Genomic DNA, 14,038 nt, shown 5'->3' with positions numbered 1-14,038 from the left:
TATAAGTACAAAATTTCACAACAATCGGTCGAGTACTTTCGGAGATTATCTGTCTAATAAAAATCCGGGACGGCAGACGGACAGACGGACAGACGGACGGACAGACGGACAGACGGACGGACAGACGGACAGACGGACAGACGGACAGACGGACAGACGGACAGACGGACAGACAGACGGAAATGGGAGACCTATTTCTTCGTTTTCTAGGGGTCATGAAAGATCGAGAAAACGTAAAAGTAGAGAGTCGGCCGACGGACTCGATTACAATACTTCCTTTGCTTACGCTCGGGAAGTAAAAATTGAAAAAGTCAAGTCAAAAAAGCTGCGGGAGGATAAATGAATGCTCTGGAGTGTTACTCAGGGTGTAGACATCCGTTAGATCGCCAGTTGGGTTTTCTTATCCGTTGCGATATTTAAAGTTTTGTTTTACATACATTAACCATGGACTTTTTGCGTCAATAGAGCGAAATATACATATTTATGCAACTACCATTTTCCACAACGTTAGGTATTTGCACATTATTTAACAAAATGTTCTTTTACGTTCTGAAACTGTGTTCCAAGCTATCTGGACTGTTCCAAACAAATTCAACAATATTTTCACACAAACGATATCATACACATCATGTTACAAGATCCACACAACTTTTTTGATACAGGCTGAGATTTGATTCTCGAATACACGGTGGGATGAGCCGGTTTCAATTTCCTTACTTTTTATTTTATCGTCGTCGAAAGATTTCGTGTCAGCATCCACCCCCATCTCAAATATCATATTTCCTTTTTATTTGTAATAATGTTGGCTTATTGTGTCATGGGACGATACTTCCTGCGCAAACGACCCCGGTGACAGATTTTACACATTCAAAATCAAATCACCCAAACTAGAGCAGTATATTGCTTCTACAGGGTGTTCGTGAAAGTGCTACAGCTTCATCACGCGTGTTCTCTGCGTTTAGGTGGCGGCTGTCGAATGTCAGATTCGTGACAACCAACCACGCAGGTTTTTTCCAACAAATCAGAAAATATTCCCCTCGACGTATAATCACTGACTACTTTTTCTCGACAGATCGTGTAGGTTACTATATAATCAGCGATTATTCAATCGCAGCAACCCATGAAAAAAAATCATGACAGCTATCGGCGTCCTCCACACAAAAGACAAATCTGCTATGCGTAATGCGTAAGACGCTTGTCGCATCTCCCGCAATATTCCCTCCTACACAGCCCACTCGATCGATCGCTCCCGGAAAATGTTACAAAACTGTGTAAAATCAAGAGTGCAGCGTGCATTATCAAAACAAGCAAGCGAAGGTCATGGCTCACTTTTCTTGGACTTGTTTATTTGTTCGATGCACATCTGTTTTAGTACGAAATGCGCCGCCGGCTCGGTTTTACTGTAAATATTATCGTGTACGAGATGTAACGAAAATACACGGACAATTTATTCGGCGTTGTCGGAACCTACGGCGCACCTAGTTGGCGGTTCTGAGTGTTGTTAAGGACTTAAATGAAAACTGATCAATTAAAATGGAAGTTTGGTTTTAAGATGTCAAAATATAATTGATTCAGTAGAGCACGGAATATTTTTACAATCACACAAAGCATTTTTTAAAGTATTTTCAAATGATTTAACACCATTTTCTTTGGAATCCCAAATCTTGCACATATTCCTCGTAATTTATTTACTGTTTCTTGAAAATTCACAGATTCAACCTCAAATATTTCACGCCATGTAGTGTAAGCATCAACAACAATTAAAAATTTCTTATTTTGAAACGAACCTGGATGATCTAGATGAATGCCTTCATAATTTCAAATTTTCCACTTATAATTTATTCCTTGTAATTTAAGTTTTCGAAAAACAAAATTCTAATTGTCTGTGTAAATTTTCAAAATTTCGAGTTTTAGTGACTTGATGTTTCTGCAAATGTGAATGAACGAAATTCCCAAATTGTTTGAATTCAGATTTGGTTGCCAAAACTGCGAGTTTCCAAAGTTTAAAACATGAAAGAAAATTCAAATAACAATAATAACTTTAAAAAATTCGAAATTCAGTTTTTAAATTCAGCGACGGTTTTGAAATATTTCTGATCCCAATTTAGCACATGCCTTACAACTTTGAACTAATTTTTAAGTATCATTATTTATATATCTCCAAAAAAAGATCTCCGTGTATTTTAACATTTTAACAACAGGTATGTATTTTAATGATTGCTGTGAAATTCTCTTAAAATCGGTTCTCTAAATTTTTTTGGTGTTATTATTTGAAACATCCACATCATTTTTTTTTTCAACTATTTTTCAAATTTCCCAAGCGTATAGTACAAAGCGTAATATTTTACCAATCTTTGGATCTATTCTTGATTCTAATTTGATTAAATTTGGTGAAATTGGATGTGAAACATTACGTAAACAGGAACTCTTTTTTTATTTTCAATAAAATTAGCTTTAAAGAAATTTAAAAATCAAAACTTTCCTCAATTTGTGTTCTCGACATTAAAATCTGTCTTCTTGTCATTTCTCTCTCTAGTAAGAAACCAAAAATGAAGCGGCAGTCGATGTGATAATAAATCAAATAAATAAAACAGTAAAAATGCAAAATACCTTGGCGTAAATTCAGTGCGTGAATCAAAATTTGAAAAATACGTGGCACGTGTTGTAACAACAGGTTATTTTAAAATGAAAACATTGTATAAATTCTAGAATGTGTGTAAATGTCAAGTGAGAATTATAATTACGTACGTAACTCATTAATTTTAAGCTGATCTTAGAAAATGCAACTATACTACTAATTCCGATGAAAATTTAGTCTTCTTCTTTACAAAAAAAAACCTGTCCAAAAATAGACACCCGAAGTTTCGCTTGGTGCCTTCACACAATCTAAACATTTTTATACCCGCAGTTGCAAATTAGCTCCTCTCCATCTCAGCTCCATCAAAGATGCAAATTCTAGACGACAAACCCCCATCAAAGTAACCACGAAATCACTGCCCTCGGCCCTTCTACCGAATAAATCACAACTCCGCAAATAATTCCCGCCTGGGCATCAAAGCCCTTGAAACTCTTATTAGTTCCAAAACTCCGTTCCTCGCATCGATCAAACGAAAAAAATGCAGTTTTTGGCGGCGACGCTGCGTAAACGCGCTAATAATTCGTGATAGAAAGTGACTTATGACTTCCTACATTCAAATTTCCGTTTCCGGTCGAAGACACCTTATCGTCTATGAAAATTAGAAAACGTCGAACCCATGCGGACACCTTGCCGGAAATATGAGCGCGCTATTATTTTATCAATAAAGTGTCAAATTAGCCGGGGGGTATCGGATCCGACAGGTCATTAAACATGTCAGAATGTTTAATTAAAGACGGGTAATCTAGAGGTTGTGCACCCTCAGGGAGACTCGCAGGCACGTGGCTGCGGAGGTGGCAATAAATTTTATTCTATTTCTGGGACGCGCGTTTTACGGAAAGCTAATCGCTGGTGTTTATTTCAAAGTTTTTGGGGAGGTTTTAGGGGGCGATTGTGCCACTTAATTCTCACCACTATTTCTTGTTACATGTTTGCCACAGGCAAAGGATCACACTCAAATTAATATTTAGTATAATTTATGACACTTTTTTTTTTTGAATAAACAGCGAAAAGTCGTCTGCAATGTTTGTCATTTAATTTCACAATTTTTTTTACAAGTCTGGTGATTTCACGGTGACATTTACTGCGCACAATAAATTAAAAGGAAACGTCAATTTCACAATTTGATTGTAATCAATTTTTCAACACAGCGCTAAAAGTAAAAGTCAGAGCATAATTTTCGATAGAACATTTATAATCAACTGCAAATGAAAACAACTTTATCAATGTTATTACATCTGTTTGATAAGCAGCCAAATATTTTATGATGTAATGTAATTTTTTTTCATAGGGAAGGAAAATTTTCTGCTTTATTTGCTTCGTTTTTAAGCAAAATATTTATTATTTTTTATACATGACCTAACACATAATGCGTTGTTGCAATTTTTTTGTTTGATTACTACGAACTACCAAATATTGTGCGAATTTATGTTATTCAACTTGTTATTGGTTTTTTCTAGGCTTTAAAAATTGCCTCTACTGGTAACTACGCATAATTTATTGATTACTCCACCTGTTGCGTTTTGTTGAACTAAATAAACTTCTCCATCACCATCACCACACCGGAGAATATCTAGATGTATTATAATTACCTACAAACTGAGAGTTGCAAAATCTGACTTGTCACCTCACATGTCAATCTAAGAAAAAACTATAACTTCAAGCACATCATTCTTAATTTCAATTATTTTATGTTTAACCTCGCGAAATTTTGAAATGACCTCATACAATTGTTGGTGAGCCTACAAATAATATAAGAATTAAAAAATTGTTTAAGGTTAGCCCCCTCTCCCCTGAAATACGGTCGAACAAATGCAGCGTCGAAAAATTGTCAAATTTAACTTTCAGAATTTTATTTTTAAGATGACCTCGATGAAGTGAATTTTTTTAAATAAACCTGTATAAAGCAATTCAAAATAAAAATAGTAGAAGGTTACTTCGACAGAACTTTCTTCACTTCTTAAGTAGAAGTTCAGCTTTTTTGACTTGAATTTTTCAATTTTTCGAGTTTTAAAAATCGACAAAGACAGATAGACAGAAACGGGAGACAACTTTTATCGTACTCTTGGGGTCATGAAATAATAATAATAAACAAAATTAAGGTAGATTCATAAACCACAAGGAGAGGAGTATGTTATTGGATAAAATTTTAATGACTTTTAAAAACTTTTTCAATCTGTCTTAATTTTTACAACTCAATTTTCGTTACCACTTTTTTACGATAAAATATGTATAAAATTTCCCTTTGAGAAAATGTCTTTGCAGCTGTGTAACCAAATGTCATTAAATATTTCGCTTCCCAGAGCCAAATTCCAACCTGCCCTCTAATTTAGTGCCCTACACTTATTAAAAACACACATCAGTTCGGCCGAAAATACATCTTCCACCAGCTCCCGAACCCCCGCTGTATTAATTAATCACAAAGCTAAAACAAAACGCCAGCTCTCCGTTAAGCACCTCAAATCCCCATCCCTTTCGACTAACAAAACAACGAACCTCGTCTTCGCCGAAAATAACACGAAAACCAACAAATAAACCAAATAAACTGCAACTGTGCACTGTGCACGTGAAAACAATTACACCCGGTTTGTTTTCGCGGCGCCATTCACAACTCGTCAAGAGAGTTTACGAGTTTGTTTGGCGCCATTTCTCCAACTGCAACATTACCAGCGACACAACGGCCGTAACTCAAATTTCCAACGATGTTAGTAATCATCACGCGAATAAAAAAAATTGTGTCAACGCGTCACAAGCGCTATTTTTAATCTGCCGCAGCGTCCTCCGCTCGGGTCGAACCCGAACGAAAAAATTCACACGCAAAACAAAAAGTTGTTTGTGTTTTTTATAAATTGGGGCATTCGGCCTTGAACTCTGGCGGGCGGACGGCGGTCAAAACAGAGGCAGCCGATTGATCTTCGGTCCGGGGCTGTCGAGGGATGGAGGAAAATGGTTGGGTTTGTGAATTAAGAATACTGGGCATTCTAGATGAAAATAAACTACATACCGTCCACAGAGTCGCCACAGTGCCAAGGGGACATGCACGAAATCAGTACAAGTACGTCGATCAGTGCCGCGCTTGTGTCTCCAGTTGTAGCGGCTGACCGAAATGTTGTATATGCAAAGGTGATCAGTTCGCGGAGCGAGTGAGCCGTCGACATATATGTATATCTTAAGACTTAAAGCAAATTTTCATATTATTGAGCAAGATTTTTTAGTTTATTTGGAACGCCTGGAACAATATTTTGAAGCTAATTTTATTGAAAACGAAAAAAGAGTTGCTGTTTTATTGATAGTGATTGGTACCGAAACTTACAAAATTTTACGTGACGTTTATATGCAAAGGATAAGTCATTTGAAAGTTATGTTATATTTTAAAACAACGAAAGAGCTGCATTTTAAGCCACGAAACAAGATACACTGTCCTGTTGACCTTTATCTCTCACAGAACAAGCTGATGATCATGACTTTACATATTTGAATTTTATTGAAATTAATTTCTGTGTTAACTCGAATTAGAATCAAGAATAGGTCCAGAAATTAGTAAAATATTACGCTTTGTGTTGTACTATACGGTTGGGAAGAAAATTTGAGAGATAGTTAATTGAAATCATTTTATAATACATAGAAGAAATGAATTAACAGGTGAAAAAGACATATTGATGGGGGCTTTCGTAAATATACCAAAGAAATTTAGAAAGCCGATTTTAAGAGCACGTCACAGTACCTACTCATTTAGGTATGCATTGTTAAAATGAAAAATAATCATTTTTTGGTGACCAGGTTTATATAGTGATATAGAAAAATAAGTTCAAAATTGTAATGTATGTGCTAAATAAAAAAAGTTATTACTAATTACTTAACCAAAAACAGTTAATAGATTACGAGAAGTGTGTGCAAGACTTGGGATTACCTTTGCTTTTTCACAACCGTTGGCACTCTTCACAAATTTTAAGGTTATGTTGGTTTCCCCACTTGTAATCCTATATTTAGGTATTGTCTCCCAGTCTTAAAATAATTCCGTTATATAAGAGTTTCATCTACACGATTTCGAAAGGTTTTTTTCTGTCTAGAAATCTCAAGTGCATCTTTTTCAAAACTTAGAGTCATTTTACATATTGTTATCTAGAAAAACGTTATTTGAGCCATAAATAATTGGACCACGATTCGTGTATATCGAAAATATTGAACTCCTCAATCTCGAACTTCATCGATTTAGCAACCGTGTCGTGATTTTGTTTTCTTTTCCGTTTCTGTTTCCCTACAACCCGAGCTTTGTAAACATTTTATGAATTATTAGTGACCCGCTCGACGTGTCAATATCACCCACTAAAAATGTAACTGCATCGCCTACATGTTTACACGTTTTTCCCGCATCGAAATAGTACCTTAAAATATTTATTTTCTTTGTAAGTGCGTCAAAATTAATGATTGTTATGAATCAAAAGGACAGACGCTCGACGTCGGCGTCGCGTTCGTGTTTACAAAGGATCGACATTAAAAAAAACGCTTTTAACGAACGAGGGATGGAGGTTTAATTGGCTGAGCTCACCTGGGAACGAGGAAAGAGGATAGAAGCCAGGAGGAGGACCACGAAAATAATTTATTAGTTTCATTAATATTCTTGCGAATTTTTTCTACGATTGGTGTAAAATGTTAATGTTTTTAGCATTTTCATGTAATTAATTTTTTTAATGTGGCCGTTGTGTGATTTATTAAAGTGAGCAGGAGGAAGGCGGATTCTATCGAGGAATTTTTTCGGATTTCTTAATTTTTGCATATCGGTCAAAACTGCGTCGAATTCTTTATTGCAGTAAAATGTGATATTCATCATGGGACACGGTTTAGTGGTTTTCTTGTTTTCTGTTCCCTTGTAGAAAGGTTCAAAGTGGAAGTGGAAAATCGTGGGAGTAGAGAGGGTTTATTATAGTGATTTGAGGAAATTAGTGTTCGCTGAATAAACATCGTTATGTTTTAATTTAGCGACATTTGGATTTAGAACCCACGCCATCCCCGTCAGACCTAACGGTATTATTAAACTCACCTGTAATCCCCCTGTATTAACTGCTATATTTGGAATACACAAATTTTTCTGAAATGTATGCATGTATATGCACCCAGAAACGCTGAAATATGCATAGATTTTTACAAAATATGCACGGTTTCCAAAAAAATTTTATTACGATTGATGGTTTCAATAAATCTCGGTATTTTTCAGCTAAACTTTTGAAGAAATCCACAATTTATTAACTGTACGGTTCGGAATGTTTCGTAAAATTACTTATTCTACTTTAAGAATTAGCACCAGATCGGAAACAAGAACACTCGAACCTCCCACTGTCAAACTCTTCTTCTAATACAATAATTGCTATCGATTTCGCTATTCTCGGGTTGACTCAATTTCCGGAGTTCCAGATCCTCCGGAATAATTTACTCCTTGTGGATATACCTAATTCAACAATCGACCTAACCCTATTATAAATTCATACAGGAATGATGTGAAGGAGCACGTTTTGCTACCGTAATAAAAAGCCCTCGGAACGTTTTTTCTCTGCTTCTTATACAAATCGGATGTTTTATCTTGTTTACTTTTGCTGCCTTCTTACTTTACGAATTCAATAAAGCGAGCAAAGCCAGGGTTTTTCAACTTTTGGGCGTATCCTTGTCGAATAATCCCCGTATTTGAGAAACTTGAGTCGAATTATTTGTAATTGCGTAACTTGAATAAACCCCGGGAGGGCAGGCAAACCTGAATACACTTTATACGGGTTTTCCGTCTTTTTCGCTGGCGTTGAATTATTTCTCAAAGCTTTGGGCGTTTATCGCACTCGCCCGCGGCTCTCGCTACAAACGTCCACGAACAGTAGCTCCATGAATAATTTTCATCAAAATTGTGCGAAATTTTTTTTTTTCGAAAATAATCGTGTGCAGTTATGTTGATGGATGGAGATCTGCGTCACTCATTTTGAGTGTAGTAATTCGGTAAAAATAACGCGCACTCACTAAGGTCGGGCTTCCGTTGCATTTTAATAATGTTGTTATTGGAAAAAAATTGGGGAGCGGTGCCAAGTGCATTGAATGCAGAGCAGAAAAATCAGTTGTGTGAAGTTTGTGTGCGAAGAAGTTTGGCGTCGCTGCCAAAAGTGTGGAAAAATTTATTGTTTCGAGAGAATTTTTATGCGACGAAAATGTGGCTTTTGCGACTCATGGTTTGTTTTGGTGGACGTTTACTAATCAAGTATAAACAATGATTCCTTGTTATCTCCTTTTTCGATTTAATTTTGTTTGTTTGCTACAAATAAGTACCGGGAAAAGTTTGTCGCTATGGAGACTGTGACGTGACCTTTAAAAGTCCTCTTTTGGAAAATTGTTGATAAAAAACGATCAAATCTAGTCGAGGCTTTTATGGCTGGAAATAAACTGAAACGGTGTTTATTTAGGGTTTGGTCGGGAATGCTTGATTTACGTGACGAATGCAAAAGTGAAAATTTGGTAGCAAAGGCAAGGCGTCAATTTCTTAGATAAATTATAACATTTGATTTTTTCACAATTAATAAAAAAAAACACTTGGGTCTTCAGACTCTTCTAAAACTGTTTCAGAAATAAAACACCAATAATAATCTGATGTAGTGTATGTGATATTCACATTTTATTTAATATTTTTGAAACACTTGACAAGTTCAGGTCAGATTTCTTTGGTGATAATTTTTGTCAACTCACTGACGATTCACTCATGGACGTTCTTATGACATCACATTATTATAAAAAAGAATAATAAGAATGCGAGCGTAGCGAGCACGTTCAGGTTTTATTAAAAATTACTCATCAGTGTCCCTGAGAAGCTAAATTATTAAGAGAATTTCTTATTGTCTAAAAAAGTGGATCCTAAAAATGTTTGTGAATATCTGTCAGAGAACTAGTGACCTCGCCGCCCTCGTATAAGGGTGCCTTTTGAAGTCTAAAGATTTATTTTTAACAATATGTAGAAACCAAACAACTTCACTCAGACTCTTTCCTGCACACTTCTATATGAATAAAGCTGAAACAAAGAAATTTAAAATGCGAGAAACTAAATTATGAACAACGATTTTGCTGTTAATTGATTAAAAATCGAAAAAAAAAATCGAAAAATTAAAAACTTTAAAAACCGATAACTTGAAAAACCGAAAAAACGAAAAGCCGAAAAATCGAAAGATCGAGCAATCGAAACATAAAAAAACACGGATTCGTAAACTACACGTGTAGGAGCATATTATTTTATAAAATTTAGAACACTCTTACTATTCACATCGATTTACCAGCACTTTACAGACCTTGTTTGCTTTCCGTAAAGCGTTGCGCAAAATGCATTTTGATTTGCGAGATTCTTAACTGATAGACTTCGACATGACCCACCTCCAGACGTACTCCTTTTTCTCATTGTTACGTTACTTATTTGCATAATGAATTCGTCAAATATGGTAATAAACGACTGTGATAAGCTCCATAAATTTTGCAGGATTATTTTTATGTTTCCGCTTCCGGGCCAAAAAACGTCAAAACCCACTCACATTAATACAGATCCGCTGTCTACTTCTGCACAAGTATCAGAATTCGCGATAATGAACAGCCGACACTAAAAGCAAGACAAAATGTTTCTAAAATAGTATATTATTAGCCAAGGTTGCAGAGCCAAGCATTCTAGACCGAGCGCAAATTAGAACCCGAGACGCGCAGCGTCGAGGGCTCTAAGTGCGAGGTCTAGAAGTGGCTTTGCAACCGTGGTTAATATACTATTTTTTTCACTAGTAGAAACCATAAGACAATAAACTTAAAAATAAACGTTCAATTTTTTGACGCAACATGATTTTGTTTTGATTTCTAATCAAACTTGATCTAAATCTTCAACACAAAGAAAACCGTTTATACTTGTCGCCGAGTTAATCATTTTATCTTCTACCGTCTACCAACTACCATGCGTATACTCAAGTAATGTTTGTAGCACACATTTGTTCATTTTTTAAGAAATAATCAAATCAAACACTCCATACATAACCTCAATTTTTCTTTTTGAACCCGTGGTAGCAAAAGTTGAATTTGCTACCACTAAATGAGTCGACATTTGCATGCGTCCAGGCTGCTAGTGAAAAAATATTTTTTTCCAGGTTGGATGTCTCTTCGAGTAAAGTGTTCCATCCAGCAGACTATTTGTGGAATTTCCGATGAAATAGCCACCTTTTGGTTGATTTAAACAAGTAAGTAACTGATTTCAGAGTTTATTTCTCAAACGCAAGATTAATTACGATAAATTAGAGTAAATCTCGTCACTGGAGTTAATTTCGCTATTCGATGAATTTTCTTTAATTTCATTAACCGAGTTATTGCACGTTTTAGTGCCGTTTTGAAGCATTCATTCCCAAAGTTGTTCCAACTATTTTTGAAGAGCTATAAATTTCGAAGGAGTTGTTTTAATTGCATTCTAGAAATTACTTCCTAGTGATTCGATTAGGAAATGTTGGCGTGATTTGCATAATTTTCTTCGGAGACGTTAAGAGCGTCGCACGAATATTTTACAAGAATTAATGCCGCATTAGGCAATTCCTTAAATTTATGAGACGTAATAGTTCCAATAAAGCTAACGTTGTCACGGTGTTACTGAGGTTTGTAGGATCATATTTCCGGAGTTAAGGCCATTATTAATAACAATAATGTCTGGAGCTCTGAGTTTTAAAGTCGTAGGATCTTTAGTTTCGTGAAAATCAGACACGTCGATAGAAACAGTTATTTATCTAATAGAGACAGAGAGAAATATATCTCTCTGGAAAGCTCATAACTCATAAATGCTAAAACGTATAAAATGTAAAAATGCAACACTAATTCAACTCGTTGTTGCGCTGAGTTAAGTCCGGGGTATGACAAGGTTCCCGCTGTAAACTCTTGTATATTTGTTATTCATCAGCGACGTACATACCAGCTCAGATATTACAATATCTCAAAGTCTTGTATTAAAAATAGTCTCTAATGGACCGATCGGAAAGGAATATTTCCGTTTTCTCGAATTCCACCGAAATTCCTCGCATTTAATCAATATTCCCTCATTTCATTATCCATCTCCGTTCCAAAAACCGGCGAAAATAATAAACACGCCACCGAAACCGTTTTAGAGCACTTTTGGGAAACGACTCGTGTTTTCGGCCCGGACTCGACCGGGGAATTGTCTTTGTTAAATCGCCATTAATTCGCAACAGCACTTTCTCGCGTCCGCGTGATGTAATATGTGCAATAAATAATAATAAACATTATTAGCCATTCCACGAGCACAATCTAAATATAAAATGCCGACGTATAATAATAGCCCAGGCTTTAAATTACTGGGACAGACTGGTGCGACGATGTCGATTGGAGTAATGTGGAAAATAACAAATTTGGCCTTTACATGGGCGTAGGCAAGGCGTGGCGGCCGGGGACAAATTCGTCCTGATTTATTGAATCTAGTGATGTGAGTCGACCCCGTTTTTTATTTCTGCGAGTTACGTACAACTTTTACAACTCATTAGCGTGGAATTCAGGGAAAAAATTTAATTGCTGGTAATTTGACTTTCTAATGGATGTATGTAGCGGTAAAACCGCTGCATCCGCTAATTGAGATGCGCTTTTAATTGAGTTTGAGTTTTTCGAAAAAGAGAAGTGGTGAGAAATTGCAGGCACGTTCGAGTTTGATGCAATAGATAAATAATTGGAAACATTTTTCAATCACTTGAAATACTTTGTGGTTACATTGTTATAAATTTTGAACATAGCAACACTATGTAACGTGTGATATGGTTATATAGTTTTATCCGTTCGGGTACTTAATATTATTAATGTTGATACGTCACGTTTTTTATAGCAAGGAAATAAAGGCAATAACTAAGTTTTCTGTCCAATGTTTGTGGCTGTAGTATGGCAAGAACTAACTAATTAATTATGAAATAGTTTTATTCCCGTTTTCGAAAGTTTGCTGCGGCTTGGAGAGTTTCTGAAAGAAATATGATTGAGAAAGTTCTCATAAAGTTCTGAGGATGGATTAATAGAAACTTTCAAATTAATACTACTTTGCTGTACATAAAATCTATCGCAGAAGATTCCATCGTGTCCTGGGAGATACTAAACGTTTTCTAATGTATATACATCACTCGGTATATTTAACAACACATTCTGAATATTCTCCGAGTACTGCTTTAATAATAATCTAATCAACATATATTTTCCAGACTATTTTATTTAAAGAAGAAATTGGATGTAGATAAGTCCGATTACCTAATCTTTTATCTATTTTAACTTTGATTTATTTATCTCTGTCATTGTACTTCTAACATAAACCACATCCCTCTCTTAATATGTTACAGTTTTCTCGTTTATTTGTTTTACGATTTGCTTGCTAAAATTCCGAATTTCCAAGATTTGATTGACCTCAAATCTAATTTACTAAAATTTTGCCCTCATTGCAAAGGTGCTAAAAGTTCTTCAACTTTGGGAATAAGATAATGAACATCTTTCTAATAGTTTGTTAAAAGCATAAGGAACGCTCCTTGATTTGCAAAAAATCAGTTTTACATATTTTTGTACCTTAATTGAAATATTTTCGTGTTTATACAACTCAAATTAACTGAAAACGCAGCCTCAAATTCATATAATAATTATGATTTTGATTAACATTGTAAAAGCACCCTTTGCTAGAAATTACCAAGTGAAATAAATGGATTAGATCTCTACCCAACAAAGTTATGTTCTCAAAGAAAGTACCTGAATTTACTTTACACCGTTGCATCCAAATAAAACTGTTCCACAATTTTCTAACTAAACGTCAGCAAAGTTTTTGAGATAATCAGAGTAAGGAATTACATGACTCCAGCACAGTATCCACTTCTTGCAAAGTTAGTTCCAATAATTCTTAGCAAATTCTTCTTCAGAAAGTCTGTCAAAAATTGGACCTCTCTTCATACAGCATAAAAACTTGCAAAAAATATATATTCGATATCTTCGGTGAAAAGTGCTGTGTTAAAATATCGCAGAAATTTTCACATAACTTACCTTTCGGTAAAATTGGATGATGTGAAACATCACGCAAAATTTTGTAAACTTCAGTACCAATCAGTGCCAATAAAACAGGAACTCTTCCTTTATCTTCAATAAAATTAGCGTCAAAATAGTGTTCCAAACGTAAATTAAAAATCTTACCCAATATTCTTCAATACTACCAATAGTAGAGCAAAATCTGTTTTCTTGGTATATCTCAACACTTATTCTCCTTCAGTACACTGCAAATTCTCAGTCAGTTTTACGATGTCAAAATATAATTTATTATTTTTATTTTTATAACGTTGGAAACAGCCTAATTCAACTGGTCAATATTGAATCTAGTAATGCAGATCTTTTTCTCGAAGT

The 14,038-nt window shown here is 35.3% G+C and overlaps 1 protein-coding gene across 3 annotated transcripts in view; it reads left to right on the top strand.

Moving 5' to 3' along the window:
* Positions 1 to 14,038, top strand: part of LOC135130827 (receptor-type guanylate cyclase Gyc76C-like) — a 95,270-nt gene that overhangs the window by 58,876 nt on the left and 22,356 nt on the right. For 2 of the 3 annotated variants that reach the window (XM_064058249.1, XM_064058250.1), the window contains one exon: positions 10,777 to 10,866. The gene's annotated coding sequence lies outside the window, so the exon portion shown is untranslated. Of the gene's footprint in view, positions 1 to 8,742; positions 8,842 to 10,776; positions 10,867 to 14,038 lie in introns of those variants that run through there. The other variant, XM_064058251.1, reaches the window with a different exon arrangement.

This window comes from Zophobas morio, unplaced genomic scaffold, assembly GCF_036711695.1.
Source record: "Zophobas morio isolate AGI-343-1 ecotype UQ-CSIRO unplaced genomic scaffold, CSIRO_AGI_Zmor_V1 ptg000018l, whole genome shotgun sequence".
Classification (NCBI taxonomy): domain Eukaryota; kingdom Metazoa; phylum Arthropoda; class Insecta; order Coleoptera; family Tenebrionidae; genus Zophobas; species Zophobas morio.
Note: the sequence above shows the minus strand (reverse complement) of the source record. Positions and strands in the feature narration are given on the sequence as shown.